This window comes from Sinohyriopsis cumingii, chromosome 4, assembly GCF_028554795.1.
Source record: "Sinohyriopsis cumingii isolate HCF-2022 chromosome 4, ASM2855479v2, whole genome shotgun sequence".
NCBI lineage: Eukaryota > Metazoa > Mollusca > Bivalvia > Unionida > Unionidae > Sinohyriopsis > Sinohyriopsis cumingii.
This window is the reverse complement of record NC_142964.1, coordinates 91,267,485-91,293,052: the sequence shown is the minus strand read 5'-3', so window position 1 is coordinate 91,293,052 and position 25,568 is coordinate 91,267,485. Positions and strand designations below refer to the sequence as shown.

General features: G+C 36.4%; 1 protein-coding gene across 2 annotated transcripts in view; it reads right to left on the bottom strand.

Moving 5' to 3' along the window:
• The window catches only part of LOC149801664 (uncharacterized), a 136,776-nt gene that overhangs the window by 35,957 nt on the left and 75,251 nt on the right, over window positions 1-25,568 (bottom strand). The window lies entirely within an intron of this gene.

The window sequence follows — 25,568 nt, the reverse complement described above, 5'->3', positions numbered from 1 at the left end:
GTGTTAATCAATTCCATTGAATCTGATGTGAAAACCTGATCCAAATTAAAAAAAAGGACAAGCCAGTATCCACAGCTGAATTCACAACCAGCAACATGACAGGCAAATATTCGCATGAAATTTGCATTGATGATTTCTACACTGTGCATTGGGAATGCATCTTTCATATTTTTTAAGATATCAGTAATATTGCATTTTTCTGTCTGTTACAGGCAGAAAGCCATGACAACTCTGGGCTCTATAAATGGTATAACCAAAATAAATTGCAAAATTCTGCCCCATAAGTATGTAAACCACTTGTCCCTCGAGTTGGTCATCACGATCTTTTGCGGGAATGGCACAAAAACACTACTTCATTTTAACTCTGTGACTCCAAGAAGGGATATTTCCAAAAGAATTGAATTGGACAATTCTGTCTAATAAGAAAACAAGACCACCTGTAACTAGCATGGAAGTGCATCACTAAATATTTTTTTTCTTGTGCTTTTTTGTGTGTGACTTGTTTCAAACAGAATGCATATATGTATTGGCACTTCACTGCACAATAACGACTATATCAGGGGTCTTAAACTCAAATCACAAGGGCCACATGAGGACTAGTACACTGGCTTGAGGACAACATCACTGAAATTGTGTCATACAGTAAGTGGCTCATATGAAAGGTACCCAGTTGAAATGTTTACCCAGCTGAAATGTTGGAAACAAGAAGTATATGATGTAACAATACAATTTTTTAAAATCAAAATTGGCTAGCCTATTAAGAAAATATATGCATTATTAATTATTCTACAAATTCATGTGGTTGTGGGCCACAGGAAATATCTCCATGGGTGGCATGTTGCATAGTTGAGACCCCTGAGATATATGGTGCCAAGTAAAAGTTCAGCAGTGACTTTACATGGCATAATTGTTAGAATCTACTGGTAACAAAAAAAAAGACTTGACATTTTAAATTATAAACTCTTTTTGTTCATGTTAATGCTAGAACTAAATTTGATTCTCTTTTGCAGTTTTAGCAACCATTAGCACTAACAACACAGACCTATTTCTGAAATTCTCCAAAGCTATCAGCTACTAACTCTGCAAGTGTACAAGGTGCTTACCGATCATTAGAATGTTTACTTTTCAATTAAGCATTCATGATATTAATTATGAATCCAAATAACATCATTCACAACTGAATTACACATATAACTTTAAGTTATCAGGGTCTGGAGATCAAGGTAGACTTACCTAATGCACTTCCAGCTGAACCAGTTTCATATTAATTGAGGTGATTTGACATCAGCAATGAATAATAATATTTTCTCTAATGATGATGTCATTAATGAAATAGAATATTTACTCTCATGCCAGAGTATTACAACACAGACTTGAACTACTGATACAGTGTTCCCCCTTGAACAGCCTCCGTGAAAGCAGCCACATGCTTTTCATGGCCAGAATCCCTTGGTATGCACGAGCTTACACTCAAAAGGACCCCTTAAGCAGAACCATTCCTATAATGTTGCCAGTGTATTAATGCACAAATTTTCATATTTACCCATCACAAAAAGACACAAATGGTTTACAGATGGAAATCATTTGTTGATTTCTAAATTCAGCACAATGACATTTCATAATCAATGAGAAGCCACACTGGCTAACATACCATTTTTAAATTACGGTTACTAGACACCACAGTCTTGGGCTGAACTATGTATTTCTCAGCTGTATTTGACATCTTAATAATTACTGTTTGTAATATTAGCCAGTAATTGACGACGTGATAAAACATGACCTCAGAGGAACACATAGCAGTTAGGATAACTGGATTACTTATTTGTATGGATTCAAGTTAGGGCGCTCATCAACATGTTGAAACAAATTATTTATAAGGGTACCAGATTAAAACCAGCTGTTCATGTGACAAGCTTACTACCTTGGTAAACAGTGCATTTCATGTAACAACTATAAGTTAGTCTGACAGGAATAGTTACCAATTAAAGAATGAGAAGTTGCAAAAAAAAGTAAAATGTCATCAGACATTCTCCACTGAGACAAAGAAGTTAAAACTATTTGACTAAATGAAATGAGGGTGAGTACTTGGATCACTGCTGAAAAATATGAGGTAAGAAAGGTTCACATAAACATGTCAATTACATGTGCAGCAGGGGGAGGCTGCAGTAATGATAGTTACAGCCGGATGTTGTACCATGATTTTATTGAAATTTTTTTAATGGTTCTGCATGGTTACTGATAATTATGCATAACTGTTTCAACTAATAATAGTAATATAAATTTTATCACACTGATTCCATAACATGCATGACATCTTTTAAAATTGAAAAATGTTAGATATCTAACAAGCACGACTTAATTAGTTTATATGTAATTGTTACCCCACCCATTGAACATGAAATTTTTTTTATATTAAATTTGGTAAATTAGACCAGGGATATATTCTCATTTTAACACCAGAAATTGCTGTTAGTGCTGGAAATTTTCAATAAATCATAAAATTCAAACCTTTAAAAATAAGTTATACATTCTGTTGTTTTATTTTAACAAATTATCGTTGCACTGTAAATAGTAATATATGACAAAATATCAATAAAAATGAAAGTTATGCCTACTAGTGACAATACCAATATGTCTTGTCAAATGAAATTGATGTTTTAGGTTTTTGTTTTAAGTTGGTATCTGTAATCATGATAGATGGTATGTCCTCCTATTAAAACTCAAAAAGTGACAATTGACCATTACTGTCCACAAGTGACCAAGTTCAGAATGTTTTGAACGTCTCATGCTGTACTGCTTGTTGCTTTGTTATAATCAGTTAAAAGTAGACCTGCTATGTATAATTGTATTATCACATTAATTAACACATTAACCCCTAGCAACGACTTTACGGGGCAGGAGGTAGTAGCCTACTGCTGAGCTCTGTAGCGTCATGGTCATGCACGATACACTAAAGTGGATGGTATTATAGAAAGGTAGACAGATGTATCTCTACAATGATACCAAATAATCTGGAATATCTAGCTGCACTACAAAATACAGATAGAAAAACCTCATTTTTTGGACCCAACTTTTTTTAAAGCAAAATTCGCCCGTGGTCGGAATCCCATTTTGTGTCCAGATTTTAGACTTTTTGGTCTCAGATCTAAGGCAAACCGGTATGAACTGCAAACAGACAGATGAGCCTTTGCAAAAAGTAGGATAAGATGGGCATTTGGAATAAAGAGTGGTCTCCATACGAAAATAATGGCTCCGTTTAGCAAAAAAACCCAACCCCAACCCCCAAAAAACCCAAACAAGTCCAACTTCTACCCTTCTGCTCATGCACGAGTCAAATAGCCAACGAAAAATGATGTTTCTAACACAACTAGGCAGTATGTTACTGAAAGATGACTGGGGATTTGGTGTTTTAGAGTCTATTCAGAAATAGCTTTCAAAATGTGTTTCCTACTCGATTTTCAGGCAAAAATGGCAAAAACCTCCAGGGGTTAATGTGTTAAGACTTTTGCATCAAATCATGGAAGGTAGAATAAAAAAATGCTAAGGCATGCAAACCCTACTTGCAAAAGTGCCAACAGTCATGGTCACATGTCAACTCATTTCAAATGAGCAAACAAAAACTTCTAAATATTATTATGTAAGTAACATAGTGAAGTATCTAACATTAATCAGTAGTTTATCCTACTCATTTGCAAATGTGAACAAGAATAGCAAGAAAACAAAGTCAAAGGCATAGCTGTTTGTGAAAAGATTAAGATTTACAGATAGGGTTCATTATAGAACTTCCAAATTTGTAGTGAACTTAAAATTTCTCTGCACTCAGAATGTTCAAGGATAAGCAGACATTTTGCTATTACTTTCAATGGAATCACAACATCAGTATTTTACTAATAGAACAATAATTTTTTTCTCTAAAATAAATGTGTCATTTTTTAATTAAAAAAATATCTTTTGTTCTGAATCAACAATAACACTAGAATGTATCCAAATTCACATGCAAAAAGCAATGATTTAATACACAGTGCTGGTACATGTGATGTGTTGTAAACTCTCGGAGCAATGTTTGTAACGTTCAACGAGCTGTCATCTTGAAAATAAAGGTAATTTATACAGAAACTTAAAAACTTAATCAATTTTTTTCCTGATAATTATTCCCAATGCATTTATAAAACAAATATTCAACAATTTACCTTCTCCTTCCTCAAAATCGATGTCGATCCCTTTCTTAATTTTTCAACGGTCCCTTCGTAACTCATACCCATGCTTATGATGCTACAATGTTGGTGAGGTTTTGAGAAAGATTTGGCCATAAGCTAAATTTCAAAAACTTGTTTATTTACCTTTATTACCTGCCATTCACACTCAAGATAAAAGAATTTTTCTAACAATATCCAATGTATATTTTTTATTCATTCTGAAAAGTATTTTTTCCACTTGAGCATTGTTTGCATATGTACACCTACCGCACACATCACTGTTTCTGAATCCACTTCAAAATTAAAGTGCATATCATATTCTTCTCCAATTTTACAAACAAGATATCAAAGGATAGATGAATTCAAAACATGGCCTTGCTAGGCCATCTTGGCCCTTTGCATTTCTACAACACACGTGCACATTTTAATGGGGTAATGACATCAGAACATGTTATATTTAACAGCACAAGGACCACTGCATATTTTTAATTTTGTTTCAAGTGAATCACATCAACAGCTGTGAGTTGAAAAGTAAATGTGCCCATATGTGCAGTCAGAGAGAACAAGATATGTTAATTGCTGGAATCTTAATAAAGATACTCTTCTCATTTATTGTCACGTGCGGGTCACAGCAAATATTGACACAAATTAGAGCCAAGTGAAAAAGAAATACAAAACAAATTAATTTATTTTTCTTGCCTGGGGAATTTAGCAAATCCTAGCGTATTTATGCAACATTACACTCAATTTTCATTTTGCAAGCAAAGGACTGGTTTTTATCATTTTCAGTCTGTTTATGATACCATCATGATACATATCATATTAAAGAAAATTATTGTGTTGCAGGCAACACCTGCTGTATGAATGAACTAGTACATGTCCAAGGCCTAAAAAAATAGTTGGAATCATTTTTTTATTAATTATTTTCAATTTCCCCATTCAACTCCACACCTAATCCAGATCTGCCAACCATGATGAGTCCGTTTCAGTAAGGCAGTTCTTTTTTTCCATAAGGTTGACCAGTTTTCAATAAGGTGTAAGAAAATATCAATAACTGCTATTGTAAAGCTGGAAAACATAATTAAAAGTTCGATGCATCGACGATTAACATTAGGTTCAACTGAAAAGTTTGTAAAGTACGCATAGACTTTATTTACCACTAGTACAGTTGCACAAACTCTAGTTCCAAACCCTATGCAGCTCAATGGCTTGCTGCCATCTCTCAACTTGACATAATTCTTGGAAATTCTTTTCCATTTCACATGACGAAGGCAATCATATCTTCCGCCATGAGACACACTCAAATTGGCATGTGATGTCCAATAAGCGTAATTGTGTCCTTTCCAGCTTTTATTCACAAGAATCTGAATATTCCTTTTTATTTTTCTGTGTTGATTATTAACACTTTTATAGAAGCTTATTTTCCCTTTTGTCTTAAACATGCATCTCGTTCTGGATGCCATTTTAAAAATTCTATAATCAGCAGTCTGATCATGCAGATGCTTTGCATGAACAAATAAATAGGTGCAGTGTTTGAGGTGCTGCTGTAAAGTCAGTCTGGTTTCCTGACTAATTTCACTCATTCTAAGATGAAACCCGCATCCAAATAAAACATGGATGAACCAATTATCCAGATGTTTTTGGCATAATTCATTTTCCATATTTTTTGCTACTATACCAAAAGTCCGTATTTTAAGGGTAATTTTCATAAGACTTACAGAAAAATCTTAAAGAGTTGGCAGGTCTGCTAATCCCTGCATTTACAGTGAACCATGGTTGCATGACCTTCGAGAATACCATTATAGTATGTCCACAACATATATGATAGTAGATATAAACTCTCATTATTATATAATTATTATGTAGACAGTTTATATCTACCAATTTTATTTACTTTAATAATGGGCATTTGTGTGATATAACTTGCTGTAAATTTGAAGTTATCACAATCAGCAAACTGTATGCAAAAGTTGTCATTAATGAATCATGCTTTTTAATGTCCCCCCACTAAAAAAAACTCCTTGACCAACTAGTCAAGCAACCATTCCACAAGGAATACGTGGCTCTGTCTGGACTGGTTATGTGCCATGATATTTCTATAGCGTGAAACATGGAAAACTCAGTGATCTCAGGAACTGACCATTGGAGAATGTTCCAGACTTCCACACAAAGACAAGGAGCATGTGTACCTCCTTAATCCCCAATGTGTTTTCAGAGGCAATTATAACGCACTGATGCTTTATGAGGCTGATTGTACCCCCCCCCAATCCTAAAAACAATGCCTGCATTTCTAAAATGTTTATACCAAGGGTCCCTTCTCCCTTGAGACTTCATTCCCTGAGTAGCTCCAGGTGTGCACCCCATCCCAAATATGATTTGTCTAATTACAGAAAGGAGTGGGTTTCAGGAGTATGATATGTGGCTAGTCAGAAACCAGTTCCAACTTAACCATCAACAAAGATGGTGGCAAAAACTGGTGTGCGAGTGATTTCGATTGTTAATGTAGCTTTAACAATTTTCCAGTGATATCGTTACGAAGTCTGCAGTGTGGCAGTTTAAAGCGATGTCTAGCACTGGGGCATCATGCAGCAGACATGAAGCTTAATGCCCCTCCCAGTCACATTATCCTGACACCAGGCCGACCAGTCCTAACACTAACTTCTTAATGCTGAGAGCCTAGCATGGCAGCTGTTAGTACCATTTTTAGAAGTCTTTGGTATGACTCAGCCGGGGTTTGAACCCATGACATCCCACATTCGGGGCGGCAGCTTTAACCACTAGGCCACCGGAGCGGTATTCAAAAAACTGGTACCTACAGGTATACAAGCTCATAACAGATCCCTATTAGATACTACATTCATTGAGGTAAATAACCATTATAATAATAATAATAATGAGGACTTTGCATAGCGCCTAATCTTTAGAAGATCTAAGCACATTAAAACAGACAACACCTATAAGATAAAAAACATATATAATGATATGATTACAAAAACAAACACCATGAAATTAGAAAATATAATAAAACATGCTGATAATATTTAAGGTAGGAAACATTATTATTTCCTTAAGTTTGTTCTTGCAGTCGAAATAAGTGAGTTTTGAGAGCACTCTTGAATGTGATCACTGTGTCTTCATGTCTAAATTCAATGGGCAATTCATTCCACGTTGCTGGGCCCTGGTATGCAAAAGAATGCTGTCCATATGACTTTGTTTTCATAGTGAGAATAATGAGTATACGATTGTCAGAAGGGGAGCGTAAATATCTTGCTGGTGTGTACACATGGGTGAGGTCAGATAGGTATGCTGGACTGGAGTCTGTCAGTGAAAAGTAGCACAGAGAACAAACTTTGTGTTTGATTCTGGATTGAATGGATAGCCAGTGTAGGGTACAGAACAGCGGGGAGGTGTGCTCTGATCGTGGTACTCTAAGTATGATCCGAGCAGCTGTGTTTTGAACTTTTTGAAGTTTCTGAAGTAGATATTGAGATGAACCAGACAGAATTGAGTTACAATAGTCCAGTCTTGAAAGTACTAATGAACACACAAGTGTTTTAGTGGCATCAACTGAAAGATATTTGCAAATGGAGCTGATGCGTCTCAGCTCAAGATATGCAGCCTTGCATATGTTCATGACTTGTTGGTGCAATGTGAGAGTACTGTCCAGAGTAACACCTAGATTTCGTACCGATTGTGTGAATTTAATGTTGGTGTTGCTGATATTTATTGTTTGAGGTAAAGAATGTGAATGAGAAAGTCTTTGTGTTGTGATCACATTGGCCTCAGTTTTATCATCATTCATCTGCAGCTTGTTACATGTCATCCATGATTTCACAGAAATGCACTTCTCTACACCTCTGATGGTAGCATCAACTTCAGTTGGGTGGCTAGATTTGTATATTTGTGTGTCATCAGCTTATATTGGTGAGACACTGGATGATGATCTATGACACTTGAGAGTGGCGGAGTGTATAGAATCAAGAGAACAGGCCCAAGAACAGACCCCTGTGGAACACCACAAAATAGATCAACTGGGCTGGAGTGTATTCCATTTGCAGACACAATTTGTGTCCTCTTGACCAAGTAGGACTTAAACCACAGTAAGGCTGTATCATGAATGCCAAATACATGCTGGAAATGGTGAAGTAATATATTATGGTCTATTGTGTCAAATGCTGCAGACAAATCAAGGAGGGTGAGGACTGTAATCTTTCCGCTATCCAAAGCAGAGAGAATGTCATTAACTAGTTTTAGAAGACTAGTTTCAGTACTGTGGCAAGGGCGATATGCAGATTGTACATTGCTAAAAAGATTGTTTGAATTTAGATGAGATACAAGCTGGGATAGAACAACCTTTTCGAAGATTTTTGATATGAATGGGAGATTAGTAACTGGGCAGTAGTTCTTTAAAACATTATTGTCTAGTGTTGGTTTCTTCAGTAGAGGCTTTACAATGGCAGTTCTGAAAAATGATGGGAATTCCCCTGATGAGAGAGAGGTATTAATAACATCAGTTAGTGAAGGCAATACTGGATCTATGCACTCAAGTAGCAGTGATGTTGGAATTAGATCAAGTTCACATGACTTTGGTGCACTCTTCATCAGGATTGTATGTACGAAATCCATAGAGACAGGTTCAAATGCTGCTAATGGGTGCCGCTCAAATTCTGTATCCCAACTGTATGTTGACGACGAGTCAATTGAAATTGTGGTGTCAAGCTTATCTCTAATGGTTTGTACTTTGTCACAGAAGAAATTTGCAAACATGTCTGGAAGGCTGACTGGAAAGAAGGTAGTTCGAAGTGTAGATTTGTTCCTTGACATCAGCTTTTTAGTAATCTCAAAGAGCTCTTTGCAGCTGGAACTTTCTTAGTAGTGTAGTGGGCTGATTTCGCTGCATGGACTATATTTGTGACATTCTTCTTTGCTGCTTCATAGACTTGCTTATGAATAGTGAGTCTGGTGGAAAGCCAAAGCCTCTCAGCTTTACGGCGGTCTCTTTTAGCAGTGCAAAGCTGGTCCCTAACACTGCTATACCATGGAGAACACTTTTGAATTGATAGTCTTCACTTGGTAGCTGGGGCATGTTTGTCGAGCAATGAACGCAGGCAGTTATCGAGTTGTTCTGCTGTAGGAGGTAGGAGGTAAGCAAGTTGTTAGGTTTGCTTGGATGTCATGCATTAGTTTGGTTCTATTTATCATACGGAGGTTTCTCTTAGTAGCAGATAAAGGTGGAGGGTTAGGGACTGATTCGTCAAGATGGCATATAATGCAGAGGTGGTCTGATGCAAGTTCATGGGATACCAGGGAGGACCGTAGAATGTTATCATCAGGTCTATGAAGAATCCAGTCTAAAATTTGACCATGTTTGTGGGTGGGTTGGTTAACTGACTGTTTGAGGTTGAAAACATTAATGGAATCTAGGAGTTTTGATGTGTTTAGGTTTCTGGGACAGTCAAAGTGAAAGTTGAAATCTCCAAGAATAATCAGGTTGCCACCTATTGAATTTTCATACTCCAGGAGATTCGGAAACTGCTCCAAGAAGAGAGATTCAGACAGCTTGTTTTTTCTACTAGGAGGAGGGTGGTATAGGCAGAAAAAATGGACTGACCTTTGCTCCAGTGTGAGTGTGGTTTGGACTAGTTCAAACGATGTCTGGTTGAAATTGAATGTTGTGGTGTGGTTAAGACGTTTGATCATGGAGTTCTTTGTGATGACAGCAATTCCACCTCCGCGAGAGTTACGGGGGAACGACTTGATGGAGTAACCAGTGGGTGTTAGATCTGCACACTTGGGCTCGTCGCCTGATGTTTTTAGCCATGTTTCTGTCAGGAAAAAGACGTCATTATTCTGATCGTTGATAAAATTAACTATTTCTGTGAGCTTTTCCTGTGGTCCTACTGATTGGGCATTTAAGAATGCAATATGCAGAGGTGTCTCTTGGATAGTTGACACAAAGGTTGATGAATTAATAGGGATTTGAATGAGGTTATCTAAATTAACGGTCAAATTTTTAAATTGTTCTGCCGGAAATGGCATAAGGGAGATAACTGGAATTCTTCCTCCTGTTCAATGCCGGCCAGCTTTGAAACGACGTTTCTTTTTTTGCTTCTGAATGTAGTCCCAGTTCGTTTAGTCTAGAGCTCAATGTAGTGTCGAGAGCCAAGGAGTGGTCATTTAAAGCAATTAATGAGGGTCCATCATAGCATATACGGGTTGACTGGTGAGTATCATGTGATGGCGGTTTGTTCAAAACTTGTAGCAGTGGAACAAGACAGCTGCGAAAATGTCTAATTGTTCTCGTTTCCAAAACAAGGAGATGAAGAAACACATACGAACTGAGCAGCCAATACATAATGAACACAATAACGTAGACGAAGACAGGCAACAAGCAAAAATATGAAAACGGCACCAAAAAAACGGAACAGCTGCTTCAAACTGGTTAAGTGATAGCAGCCATCTTGTTTTCTTATATTTTCTTATGTCAGATAATATGGTTGCTATTTTAGATCTAATAGTAATCTGCTATTTACAGTAACTGGGTCAAATTCTGAACTCTCCAAAATGGAGGAGGTGGATTTTGTTAAGTATTTGCTCGAGTTTGGATGATTAGAATCACAACTATGAAAGCTTCAACAAGTTAGATAGGGGCTCTGATGTTGATGTAGGCAACACTGATTTTTGATAATTTATCAAAGTCACATGATTTAGTGATGTAGACATAGACAAAAAAAACCCAACAGATTTCAAGGATGAGAAATGTCAGCTATGGTTGATCACAGTACTTCACTGGCTTGACAATGAACAAGTTCTCTCAAGATTTTAAAGTCCATAAAATAATTCTTCAGTGATAAAGGATTCAGCTATTCTAAAGATTATATTTTATTCTTGAATCTTTCTATTGATAATAGACATGTACCAAAAATTTAAAACATTAAAAATTGATACTGAACTTAGCACATACTACTTTGCTATAAATTTAACATGCAAGCCTAAGCATATGGAGTCAAATAGGTAACAGGTGTTCTATTTATAGTGCACTGCACTTTGTGACTTTTGTACTTGCGTAGTTCTCTGGAACTGGTGACTGCCTGATATGGTCCCAATTCTTTTTCTGTTATTTTTTTTCTGGGATCTTTATGGGCTTGCAGTGAGAATCATGATATCAAAGGTACCCTAAAGAACCAGAAGTATCAATATCAGGCACTTGTCATGTTTTGCTTGCTGAATAATTGGACTAAAATTGATGCATTTGGCAGAAAATGTAGACCAAAATTTATTTGCATCAACCGATGCCAAACAGCGTAATGCTGGCAACACCACCATGTACAGACTGTGGTTCTTATTTGTGTTTCAGTTTATAAAACAATGCCCATAATATAAATGACTTCAAAACACAATTGTTTTGTTTTTGTTATATTTTGGACCTCAGAATTAACCATCTCGTTCGTACATATACATGTCACGTTTTCTGGGTATGTTTACTTGCCTGCAGCTCAAAAACAGAATCCTGAAATTTGTCTTTTATCACAAACATGAAATTAAACAAATTTTTATTTATTTTAAGTTTATTTTCTAAAAACCAGTCAAAACCCCCAAAATCTGATAGATTTTAACTAACCTTGTCACGTTGTAATGTAACATGATGGCCAAGTTTCAATCCCCTAGTGCGGTATTGTAGGCTGTATTGGTTGTTGTTGTTGTGGGGTTTAACGCCATTTTTCAGTACACGATAGGCTATGCATGGCGGCCAGTATTAATGGTGGAGGAAAAACCTGGGAAAACCCCAGGAAGAACCACTGACCTACGAGAAGTTACTGGCAAGCTTTCTCACATACCCACATTGGCCGAATCCTAGATCGAACCCACGCAGACAAAGGTGAGATGGCAGTGATCCGTAACGGAGAGCGCTTTAGACCACTCAGCCATTCAGGGCCCCTTCAAAGTTAGGTATTGGTACTGCAGATACTGTTTGCAAATAAGCTAAATATAGAAACACAAATTTTAAATGTTTACAACAGAATTCCATCATGTGAAGCAAGGTGTTTAACAAAAAAGTATGACATGTCACCTGTATCTGGTTCATGTACAGACGAGATGCTGGGCGAGAGATTGAATCATTACTCAGTAATTTATACAAAAATCAGCTTTTGGAGTTTTCTTCTTGATTTGAGGTAAAGTAAAATATTAATTTAGGATGTTTCTTATATAAACAAACGACACTTTACAGCTAAATTACCATCATCTGCCTTTGTATATACTCTGTGAAATTTGGTATTGCCTGGTTTTATGAATGTTGCTTGTAATGGAATGAGATGGTCAAAATTGTCTACCAACACAGTATTGCCTTTTTTTCGTTTTAATTTTATCGAATTTAGAATCAGTTCCGACACTGCTGTTTTTCAGTCAAATACTGAGTCAGTCGATGTTTTTTAAAGGAAAAATTGCATTTGTTCGTGAAAACATCCTGTTTGTTACTGTGACCAACAAATTTGTTTTTGAAATCTTGTCACATCTAACAAGAACATTAGTAAAGACTGTATATAGTACATGTATAAAATTCAAATACAGTCATTTTTCACACTTCTTTTATAAATAATGATCTGAATATCAAGGCTTAATATATGTTTTAGGACTTTATTTTTCCCGGTTATCAGTCTCATCTGTTACACGTGACGGCGGTATTCTTGTACAATGGTTGTCACATGTAATGGACAGGATGGATGCAGCTAGTACAGCTGCTAATGTTTCTCAATACTGTTAAAATTGACAGATCAGCATGAACATTTAAGTTCTGTTTATACAATTGATCACTGTACTGTTTATTCTTTGTTTATTTTATTATCTGTTGGATTTACTGAGGCTGATGTCACATGTATTACTTGAGACAACTTTGGACTATAGTCATTGGCAACAGTCTGAAATTTCTACTTAGCATCCCAGTAGTTGCATGTTTTTACGCAAACTTGGTCATTTCTGATTCAGTATTGGTTGCCCCCATTTCATATTCAAGTAATTCTGAATCACATAATAAACTCTTGTACAAGATTGGTGATATGTTCAGTGCAATGAAACAGCATTGTAATATTTGTAATTTTTATAAAATACTTGTTAGTCTTTCATTGTCATGTGCTTATATTTTGTTCCTGAAACAGTAAATTATTCTAAAAAAATCTCTTGCAATTTCATCAATAAAAGGAATTTCTATAAATGGAATTTTGAAATGATACTAAATGTTGAAAAGGACTTGGAAGTGGAATTGACATAGACGTAAATAAACTGACCAAAAGTCACTAAGTGCATAATTTGTATTTTTTTAAATAAAAAATGTCACATTTAATATACTGCCAGTTTCAGGATATTTATTAACATGATCAGGACATCAGATAGACTTGCTGAAAAAAGAAAGCTTCCTGAGCCGATACAAATTGAACCAAGTTCAACAACATGTGAATCTGCAAAGGAACCCTAGTTGTCAACTGGAACAAAAAGGAATCGAAGGTACAGGCAACATTTAAAAGAAGATCCCCTTCGATACAATGCTTACCGGGAGGAGACAGTATCTGAAAAAGTACAAGGCAAGTCTGACACTTGAACAAAAGGAGCTTGAAAGAGAGAAAACAAGGATTAGGGTAGCTGAATGGAAAAAAACACAAGAATCCAAAGCCCCAGATGAGAGCATGTGTAGAAGAAAGAAGAGAGAAAGACAGGCTCAGGCAACAGAGATATAGGGCTGGATTAGCACAGCGACCGCATAAAAGAGGGTGGATCACTAGGAACAAACTTCAGCAGGCAGAAGCTAAAAAAAAAAATGGCTTTAGAACAGGTAGAGATGTTGGAACCATCCTCAACAGAAAAGTGTACTCATTCTAAAAAGTCTCCAGCCAGCACACCATCATTAAAATCAAAGGAGACTCTGAAGTTAATAAGGCAACTGTCCAAAGATCCTCAGCTGTTTTCAGAAGCGACAGAAGCAGTTGTCGAAACAGTGCAGTTTACTTCTCCATGCAAAAAACAGGCTCTTCAGTTATAAAACATACTTCCAAGATCTGCAAGACGTGAAATTGCTTTTTCAACTGCAGTCCTGGATGAACTTAGTGGGAGCTAACAACAAGTGAAGAAGTTTAAGATGTCTGCTCCCAATGTCAAACGAGCTGCCTTGGCAAATATTTTGTTTAAGGAGAACAAAGGATTAAGCATCAACTACATATGAAAGAAGTGTGGTCTCAGTTTCCACTAGATAAAAAGTGTCCGAATTTGAGCGCAAGATGTCAAACAGTGCTATGCCAAAGGAAACAGTCCAGAAAGTTGTTGACTTTTTCAAACGAGGTGACATTTCCAGATGTGATCCCTCTCCAGCATCTGTGAGCAAGAAGACCCATGCTCCAAGAAGATATATGGAAAAAACATTAAAAGAGTCATACAGGCAGTTTGTGGAGGAGACAAAGATAGAGATATCATTTTCAAGATCTGCAAAATGTCTACCCAAGGAGATGAAAGGAGTCAGATGGACCAAATGAACACTTGCTGCTCTGAATACTGTGCAAATATCACAATGAAGAGGGATGCCTTCAACAACTTTCTGGCAGCAAAGGGACTCCATTGCCTCATGCTGCCTTCAAATGTTGCCATGAGTGATCTGACCTTGTGTGACAAGGAAATACATATTCAAGGTCGTAAGAGCTGCATAGACAGAAAATGTTCCAACTGTGGAGTTAAAATAGTCAGATCTAAGCTAGCCAGCAACAGAAATGCATACAGGTGCTATAGTAAAGTGGAGAAAGTGGGCACTTGTCAAAGAAAACATAAGGGACCATACTGGAATCAACAAATCAGTATGTAAATGGCAACTTGCTACAATGCAGGGCACAATGGACCAAGTTCTTTCAGAACTGGAGGAAGAACTCCTTTCCTTTTCATGCCACCTAATAAATGCGGATTGGCAACATAAAGCTTTTGCCACCTTAAAAGAAAATCTTCCACAAAACTCTCGCTGCTACAATGTAAAGATTTTGCAGAAAATTTTGGGTGTTTCTACCATAATGAGGCACAAGCGGCTCAGATGGACTCGCCAACAAGTAACAATTCATCCAGTGATTGCCCATTACAGTAGTCCCCCTCTTATAAGGCCACCCCTAATGCAGCAGGGAAGTGGCCTTATAATGCCGGTGGCCTTTCTAGAGGGGGATGACAAATGCGAATAGTAAATACATATGAAAAAAGTCACAAGTACATTTAATTTTAAATATTTAATATTTTAATTAAAAAGTCACATGCATGATGTGAAATAAATGTAAAACAAACTTTGTCATCATTTTCAAAAGAATGCTATGAATAACCATTGATATAGTTTTAAAACTGTCTTTATAATTATGTTACAAATCACATCATCTGTCACTTTGTTGGTAACAGTCTAAAAAAACAAACCAGTCTCGTCACATTAAAAATATCCTTGCTGTCATATCCCCTGCATATATCGTTTAGTCTTTTGTCCCAACCTTCGACAACTTCATTATTAACATCAGCTGATTCGCCGCTAATGACAGAACACTTGATATTGTGTCGCACTTGAAATCTGTGCAATCATCCGTTACTTGCGGTAAAGTCGCCACATCCCAATTCAACTGACAAACTTTTTGCTTTTTCTTGTCTTTCAAATCAGGATACAAACGTCTCCTGGCTCAAACAATCTTCCTTTCTCCGTCCATTTCACCTTTCCACTTCTGCAGAATTGTTTCGTTATCTTTCACGATATTGTTTATCTTAGTCTTCCCGACGTTAGTTTTATGCAAGGATCCTCGACGCACCCCCCCCCCGTCAGTTGAATTACTTTCACGTTCTCCTCTAAACTGAGAATTTGTATTTTCCTCGATGACATGTTGATCCTTTTGCAGTAAGTTATTCATGTTGCCAACTACAGTACTGATAAAACAATTTTGTATGCATCTAAACAAATTGCCGTGTGTTTTTAAAGGAAGTGATCTTGTCACGTGATTCGTTAGTAGCAGTCTGGTACCCTACTGTTTTTATACATTTCTTGAAACTAAGTGAGAGAAGCCAAAACGGCTTCGATATGTGCCATTAACATCATGCAGATTTGACCTCGCGGCCGCTAGATTCGTAATTTTGACAATTATTGTCAGTAGTAATATCCACTGATTACCAAACTGAACAAGCCCAGCATCTTACTAAGGGAAGCCATAAAGGCTATTAAACCATTTTCCTGCTGACTTGGGTATTGTACATCGATACTGCCACTTCTCAGCTGTTACTACTGTTTGATAATTGTAATCTTAACAATTATCAGAGTGACTAAACCAGACATCTTATGATAACACAGCAGTAAGGCTAACTGGATTACTTGTACGTACCCTTTTGTATGGATTAAAATTTTAGTCTTTCTCAGTTTTTATGGAATAAATGGCTTCTCATGAGGCGTAAATGATATAATATTAACCTTATTGGTAAATGTACTTTACTCAACACTTCTTTCAGTAACGAAAACATGACATCGGGAAACAGAAATCGGATTACTTAACACACGTTATGAATAAAATACTGGTTCTGGATACATATTCATATAAAATGTGGCCGCTTATGAGGGGTAAATTTTATAATTTTGCACTAATATGCTGGCCGCTGGTCGCGTTAGCCGGATGGCCTTTCGCGAGGGGTACTTTTGAACACAAACTCGTCGGTGCCAACGGATTCTGGCCGTAAGGAGCGGGTGGCCACTGTTCAGGAGGGCCGTTCAAGAGGGGGACTACTGTACCGCACAACATCATGACACCATCACAGAATCTCTGATCTTCAAATCAGATGACCTGCAGCACGACACATATGCTGTTCAACATTTCCAGATGATTGCCATGCGTGAGCTACAATCCGGAGGACTACAATTCACAAGATAATTCATTTCTCAGATGGATGTTCCTCACAGTACAATGGGAAGACAAGTTTTGTTGATGCCTCATATGGGAAAGAGGATATTGGTGTACCAACAGAAAAACACTTTAGATATTGAGCATTTTTTCTAACTTATTTATTGCCAGTAGTTTTTACCTCATGCAAGCGCCTTTGGACGCCTCTACTCCTTTGCATGGAAGTGCCTTTTGACATCTCTACTCATTCACATGGAAGGGCCTTTTGACGTCTGCTGTAAACATCAACCATTTCGTATCGCCACCTTCGGGGAAAACCCCCTATTAAATACTACATTCATTTCTGCGAATGACAATTATGTCAGATCACGTGGTCACTGTTTATGCTCTAGCCGATATCTGATATTTAAAGTACATGGTTCGTAATCTCCACTCTCCAAAATGGAGGTCATGGATTTCATTTAGTATTGATGATGTTTTCACGATTAGAATCACATCTATGAAAGATTCAATAACTTCGGTAAAGGCTCTGATATTGATGTAGGCAGCAATTAGGTTTTATAATTATCAAATTCAGATGACTTAGTGATGTAGACGTGGATAAAAAACTTGTAAATTTAGAATATGAGAAATGGCAGCTACAGTTGGTCATGCGGTCTCACTCACTTGAGTTCTCTCAAGATTTTAAAGCACATAAAAAATTCTTCCATGAAAAATAATTACACAGCTATAACAATTGGACTTTACTCTTAAATTTTTCCACACATAATAGATGTGTACCAAAAATGTAAAATGGTTAAAATTGCTGTTAAACGTAACATACACTACATTGCTTAACAGTTCACAGGCAGGCCAATGTGTATGGAGTCGAATAGGTAACAGGTTGTCTGTTTATAGCACGCTGCACTGGGTAACTCTGCTCTATGAGGTAAAGGGTTCAACCGTTTCCTTAAAAATTTCATTATTTCAGAGCTGGTCAGTTTCTTTTGGTCAGTGTCTCAGTCCATCAGGGTCACAAAACCATCAGGAAGGAATAGGGAGCTGTTATAAGTATGAAGAGCCCTTTCTTTGCCTTTATTTCAACAAGTCTGTATAATGATGAAAATCTGTGCGACTGACCCATCATCTACGGAAAAACATCATCTGCACAAAAATCTGTGTGACCGACCAATCGTCTATGGAAAAACATCATCAGCACAATTTTAATTACACTTTTTTAAAATTGTGTTATAATAACTTGTACACATGTTCTCAAAACTGATGTCTAAATAGATAGTTGGTCGGAAAAGTAGGCTAGTTGTTATACGTGGATATAGGCACTTTATATGCTTTAAAGTGATGGTAAAGCTCTTAGGAAAATATTTTATATGCAGCAATTGTAATTAATTTTAAAAGCTTATAATAGCTTGTGCTGCGTATTGCAGGTGCTTCAAGTCCAGGAAGATGATCTTGAAGTGTGGTACCTCTGCCAGAAGGATGGGAAATATTATTTCCCTGACAAAGAGGATGATGCCTGGATTGTACATGCTGCCATTGTTGGCCATCTTGACATGGCACAGATGGCCAGTAGAGTCTTCCACTAAGTTTGAAAAAAAATTGAAATTACACAGTTATGTGCTTTTCTGTCACCTTCATTTAGTCTGCCTGTCACATGTAACACTGTGACATCATCCACCATACTGAATATGGCTAAACATAGGAAAACTTCATATCATTCACATATTCAAAATATGATTCACACACACAACAAATTACATGGGAAACAGTAACATCTTTTCCTCCAAATAAGGCTCTATCATAAATGCTGAACACTAACGTCCTGTGTGTTAGTGTGACAATTTTTTGACAATCATATGAAAGGGTCAACACAGATTTTGACAATTTTGCTTTTCAATCTTTCTATTTGTACTATCTGAATTTATAGCAAAGTTCTTAAACTGTGGTCTTGCTTTGTAAGTTCAAGGTACTTTATGTCACACATGAAACGCTAGCACCCATTTTCTTCAAGTCGCAAGTATGTGAAAATGAATTCACTCACTGATTTTCTGTTTCTATGTGAGATTGTATGTGCAATGGGCCTTCTAATAAACATAAATTCAACAACAATATCATAATTTCAATTTTTGACATCAGTCCATCATAGAAGTCGCCAATTCTGGAGAACTACTCACCTGTATATCAACTGTTACGTGACTATTAGGTGCAGGGTTAATCATGTGTGTGTGTCTGTGTCGGATTTTTAATGTCACTTTAACAAATTTTTCAGTCCTATCACTACGATGTATGCAGTGACAGTTTATAGTTAAGTCAAGCACTGAGGCATCATGCTGCAGACATAAAGCGTCATAATGCCCCCAAGTCACATTATCCAGACACCAGGCCAACCAGTCTAAACACTAACCTCTTAATACTGAACTCCAAGCGAGGTAGCTGCTAGTACAGGGATTGTCCTGGGCTTCGCCAATGTCGCAAATTGCGATTTTTTTTCCTTACTGGCGACAAAAATATCCCATCTGGCGATTTTTTGGGCGACATACTTTTTGGTTATTTAACTTGTACATACAATCATGGATTTGGACTGGATAAATTAAAAGGCAGAACGAAAGGAAGCCACAAACTTGACTAAGCAATGCATTGGAATCAATCTGTTACACAAACGATCCTTTCTTCTTATTGACAACCCCATCTTTACAGTGCATTGTTACATCATAATCTGCTTATGCTGACATCTGGGCTGAGGACTGTATGCTGTGTTACAGTCGATCATGCTACCGCACTATACCTACAACTGACCGACTTCTGAAGACGCGAATAGAACAGATACAATTAATTGTATGGCTAATCCTTCTGGTTTTTTTTATACATATACCAATACAATAGTTTTGCTGAACCTTCATAGAAAACTGATAACCTTTGAAGTACCGACTACTGTGTATAAATACAAAGCAAATGGAAAAAAATCTCAATCACAATTACATCTGTCGCCAGTGCAGCATTTTACTCATTGATCTTTTCCTTTTGCCATCAGTCCCGTGTTACGGCTGCAGAGACTTAAACTCTGCAACAAGAAATAGCAAAAAAAAAAAAAAATAACAGTTTTGCATAATTAATAATAATAATTAATAATAATTATTTATTTCTCAAAATACAGGAGTGAAAGAATCACTAAATTGGGTGTGAATTTATGCTTATATATATATACGGTCCAGTATTGCCAGGTGTTGACTCGTGTACATTTCATTCGTGGGAATGGAGATCCTATTTTTCTTGTCGAGAAAATTTATACAGCATTCAGTGATCATTCTTGGGAGTTAGGAAGCAATTCGCTACAAGCTTTGTGAAGCTAGCCATGGGGTGGGGAAGGGGGTGTGTGCTGCTGAGAGACTACTAGTGTCACCTGTCAGCACTGTAGACTGTGAACGTGGATTCCGTATGATGAACCTCATAAAAACTGACATCAGAAATAAGCTCTGCATCTCATCCCTCGAGAATTTAATGAGAATCAGCATGTACAGATGTGAAAAATTAGACTTTGAAACTGCATTCAACAAGTGGGCAGCCCTAAAATCGCGACGGATCTTCATGTAACACTTTGTAACATTTTGTTAATGCTTGTTGTAATTAAAGTATTAACTAACCCATCTTTTGTAATTTTCATTGCCTGTTACATTAATAGACTTAACACTTGGAAAAATGTACACTACTTGCTTTGGCGACACTTTTTGAAAATTGGCGACAAAATATTGAGGTTGGCGATTTTTTTTGCGACAGCTTCTTAAACGCCAGGACCATCCCTGCTAGTACCATTTTTGTAAGTCTTTGGTATGATTCCACTCGAGTTCAAACCCGCATCCGAGGTGGATGATTTGTTTTCTTAAACATGTGTACTGTTTGTCGTTGAGAATTGCAGGTATACATGATGTGAGACACTCATACGAGATTCCTTCTTGCATCTAGCTGAACCCATGACACACAGCAACAGGTTATGTAAGTTCAATAACTGACAGTTTCCATGAATGAACATGTTTTAGATGAAAATTGTTGACAGTGTCCACAGAATGTAGTCATGAAACTAAGTTTTTAATTCAAGAAGTGATAATGGCCAAATATATGCTATTCTAATTAAGTTATTTCAGTTTTTATTTAACATTATGCCTGAATTTCGTAAAACAAAGTGATAATGATACTCATAGCACCTGATATATGAAATAAGTAAACAGTGGGAACAGTGTTGACAGTGTACACCTGGTGTTTCCTCTGAACAAGAGTGACCTGACATTGAGTTGACACATTCTATGTTCAGGCTAGGTCTGTTGCTTCAGAGGAAGCTGCCATATACAAGCAGTACTAAATCTAGCTGCCTCATTTACAATATATTTAGACAAAAAATATAATACAAGAAAAATTGTTAAGTCCAACATTGTATTGTATATTAACTGAATTCTCTCAAAACATTTTTTTTATCAACTGATTGTTTACCTCGGATGTATATTGGTGTACTACTGCCTAATATGTTAATATCTGTAATTGATTACAGACATAAATGTTACACCAACTTATTTATGTTCAACCTGCACTTTTGCTTCTTGCTTAGGTATTTACAGCTTCAGTATCTTTCATTATAAATTATCCAAATCTATTTCACATGATATCTTTAGTAATAAATAATGTGATCTTAAGTCTTTAATATCATTGCAGTATCACCTAGGAATTGGTTAAAAAAATTTCTCTTATTGTTTTTGCATGTGAATCCATCTACACACACTACTGTTATCATGTAATGATGATGTGTAAAAGGAAAGCTGTCCACTATACACAGTGTAATCTGTCAATTGCACATCTTTTAAAACCCTGAGTCTTGTTTACTTTTAAAACTCTACCCCCATTGTTAGGTTTCATGTCTATCTTATACAGTTTACTACATCGACTATAATTTTAAACTTTTTATTGAAAAAATTTTATTGTTATCTTGCAATTTGCTACAAAACATACCAGATCATTATGAGAATACAAAATCAAATTGGACCATATAATCAAACATACCATGTTTAGTTTGGTCACCAAGCTACCAGAGGTATATCTGATTAATCAAATTTTTATCTAGAGCTCTTCATGATAGCATACATGCCAACCCCTGGTGAGGAAAAAGTGTAATCCAAGTGGACAAAAAGAGTAATCCGAGCAGAAAAAGAGTAATCTACATTTAACATGATAAAAATTCAATGAGCATATGTACAAAATGATTTATTTATCCCTCTGGACTTTTAACATCAATTAATGCTTCAAGTTTTCATATACAGCACTTTGAGCTTTAAAACTCAACAGACTCTCATACTGCATTTCAAAACACTTTGTACCAGCTGAGACTATGAATGTTTTGCATACACCAGTAGAGCACAAAGTGCTGGGTTATAGAGCCTGGATCAGAATTCAGTTTCATTTTTGTTAACAATAATGAACAATCTCTCACAGTCAGCATAGAATGGTAAAGAACCAATATTCTTCTCATAACCTGACAAAGAGGAGGAAATTTATATCTTACAGTTACCGTATTTACCGCATATGTTGGGACACGATAAAATAATTATTTTTTTTCCTGTCCCAGAAGTTACAGTGAAACATTTTTTCACTTTGGTTATATGTCTGAAGACTTAAGAAATGAAATAAATTTGTATTGCATTTGTGCTTGCCCCCATCCCCACCCCCGCACGTTGCAATAAAATAGATAAATAAAACGCTTAATTGATAATAAAAACAAAGAAACTAACCTTGTGTTATCATTTATTCCTTTTTTCAACATGAGCATTAAAGAATAAAATATTTCCACAAAATCCGTGTAAGTGGCGTAGGCTTCCATACTGTAGTGTGTATCAATTATGTCTGATACCACACACTACGTTGTTCATTGACATGAACATTGAGAAACAATTGTGTGTGGTTGTGCTCAAAGGTGTGAACATGTTATCCGACTGAAAACTGGAGCCAACAAAATCGTAAACAAGAGGAATTTAGTCAACCAATATCTTGAAGACGCCATACACGCATGACACGGTGTTGGGTGGAAAATAATCAAGATTGAATTATATCTAGGTCTACTGTATGACAGTATGTCACAAATAAAAATCATCATTTGAAACACATTCACTTGAGTGCAAGTGACAATCTTTTCACCAGCTCGGGTTACAGAATTATCCTTACCATTTACCCAGACATCAATGATCCTTTGTATTAATTGTAACCACATAAGCCAAGCACACAGAAACCCTGGTGGTGAACAAAGACGGCCGAGATATGGAAGTAAACTTGGGTTCATTTTCAACTGTATTCACGGGAATTTTGAAAATAAATTGAAACAATGGAGCAAATTTTAAAGTGACACAATATAGTGCTTTGTGCACAGATGTCTATGACCCAGCAATATTTGGAGAAAATAAAATTATGTGATGAATTCATGAAGGCCAGAAGAGAAGCAAACGATTTCGCAAACGAGAGGGAAATAATCAACCGATATATTGAAGACAACTGCCATTCATGCATGGCACAGTGTTGGGTGCAAAATAGCCAAGATTAATTTATATCCAGGTCTACTGTATGACAGTATCTCGCAAATAAAAATCATTATTTTAAAACACATTCACTTGAGTTCAAGTGACAATCTTTTCGCCGGCGCGGGTTACAAAATTATCATTACTATTTACCCGCAGACACCACTGCACCTTTGTATTATTACTACAGATGCCAAGAACATAGAAGCCCTGGTGGTAAATAAACACAACTGGCAGCCAACATTAAACTTCTTCTTTGAACTGACAGGACATCAAAGACAAAGGTTATTTTTATTACAAAGCAAGCCGACGTCGGAAGCTGACTTTGGACTCGGAAGCCGAATCTTTTTTAAAAGGTTATCAATACAAAGGTTATTTTATTACAAAGCAAGCTGACCTCGGAAGCCTACTATAGATTCTTTTAAGTGTGCCGATTTTTTTATTTTTTAGCTTTGAATATACAAAGATGGCCAATATATGGAAACTAACTTTGGTTCCTTTTCACCACTATTCAGGAAAATTTTGAAAATAAAGTGAAACAATGGAACAGTTTTTAAAGTTACATAATACAGTGCTTCGTGCGTGAACATCGATGACCCAGCATCATCCAGAAGATTTGGAGAAAATAAAATCATGTGATGAATTTGTTAAATCTAGAAGAGAAACAGATCATTTCGCTGACAATATGATCATTAACATGGATGAAACTCTAGTATACTTTGATCGCATTCCTGGATGGACTGACAATAAGATGGGTGTCAAAAGTGTGAATTAGCAAGACTAGTGCAGATTTGAAAAAATCTGACTTTTGTCCTTGCAGTTTCCACTTCAGGTGGTGTGTTGCCTCTACCAATTTTTCACAGTATGAGAAAGCTAAAAAAAGTATTTATGTACCAAAAGAATAGATTGTATGTGTGCAGGAGAAGGGTTGTGTTGATGAGATGCTGCTGCAGTGGATTAAAGAGTTTTATCTCAAGTACACAGTTTTATATTTTTTAAAATAAAATTTCAGCAGGAGTGCAATTTCCGACATGTAATTTTCGAATGATTTAAAACGTGTCCCACAACTTATGACTAGAAAAAAAATGTGACCCAGAACATACTGTGCACAAAAAATTACTTTTAAATTTAATTTATGGTGTCCCAACATATACGGTAAATATGGTATTGAGTCTTTTAGCTGGGAAATAAGATGAAAAAAATTAACTCCGTCTGCATGAAGTACATTGTGCCAATTTGATCCTTCTGGAGTTCTCCTTCTAATTTATCAGTAGCTATTTTTGCAGCATGGTGCATCATATGACAGAGACAACCTGATACGTACAATGATGGAGACATTTTTCGAAATATAGACTGCAACTTCTTTATGAATTCCAGTCATCACTGATGCAGTATCAGCTGAAAACCCCATACAGTTCTGCCAACTTTTGTTTATTCAAAGCATTATCAAGCAAATAAAAAAAAAAACCTGTTTTCTCCAGTGGAATCTAGTGTTAATTCTGGTAATGAAAGAAGAGCACTCTGCCCTTTCCGTTGTCAAAGTCTCTTACACAGACTGAGTACAACTTTTTGTCATAATCACTACTCCTGTTACAGTACTAAACGGACCAATTTTCATGGCTTCTGCAATTTTAAGTGAAGTATCTTCTGCTAGACACCTAGCAATATTAGATGATTTTGTTCTTGCACATGCATATTTTCTGTAATTTTGGAATTGGGAAACATTCATTTAAACAAAGGACCAATGTAGTCTTCTACCGCTAGGGGTAGTCCGTGTTCTATAAAGAACTCAGCAGATAACGCCTCTGCATTTATAAAATTCATGTTCACAATTTAGTTCTGCTGTAAATAAGAAATTACCTTAGTACTGGAGTTAGTAAAATGAGCTAATTCAAGTTTTCTTTGTTTTACACACCATGACCAATATTAAAATCCTCTGCATGCAG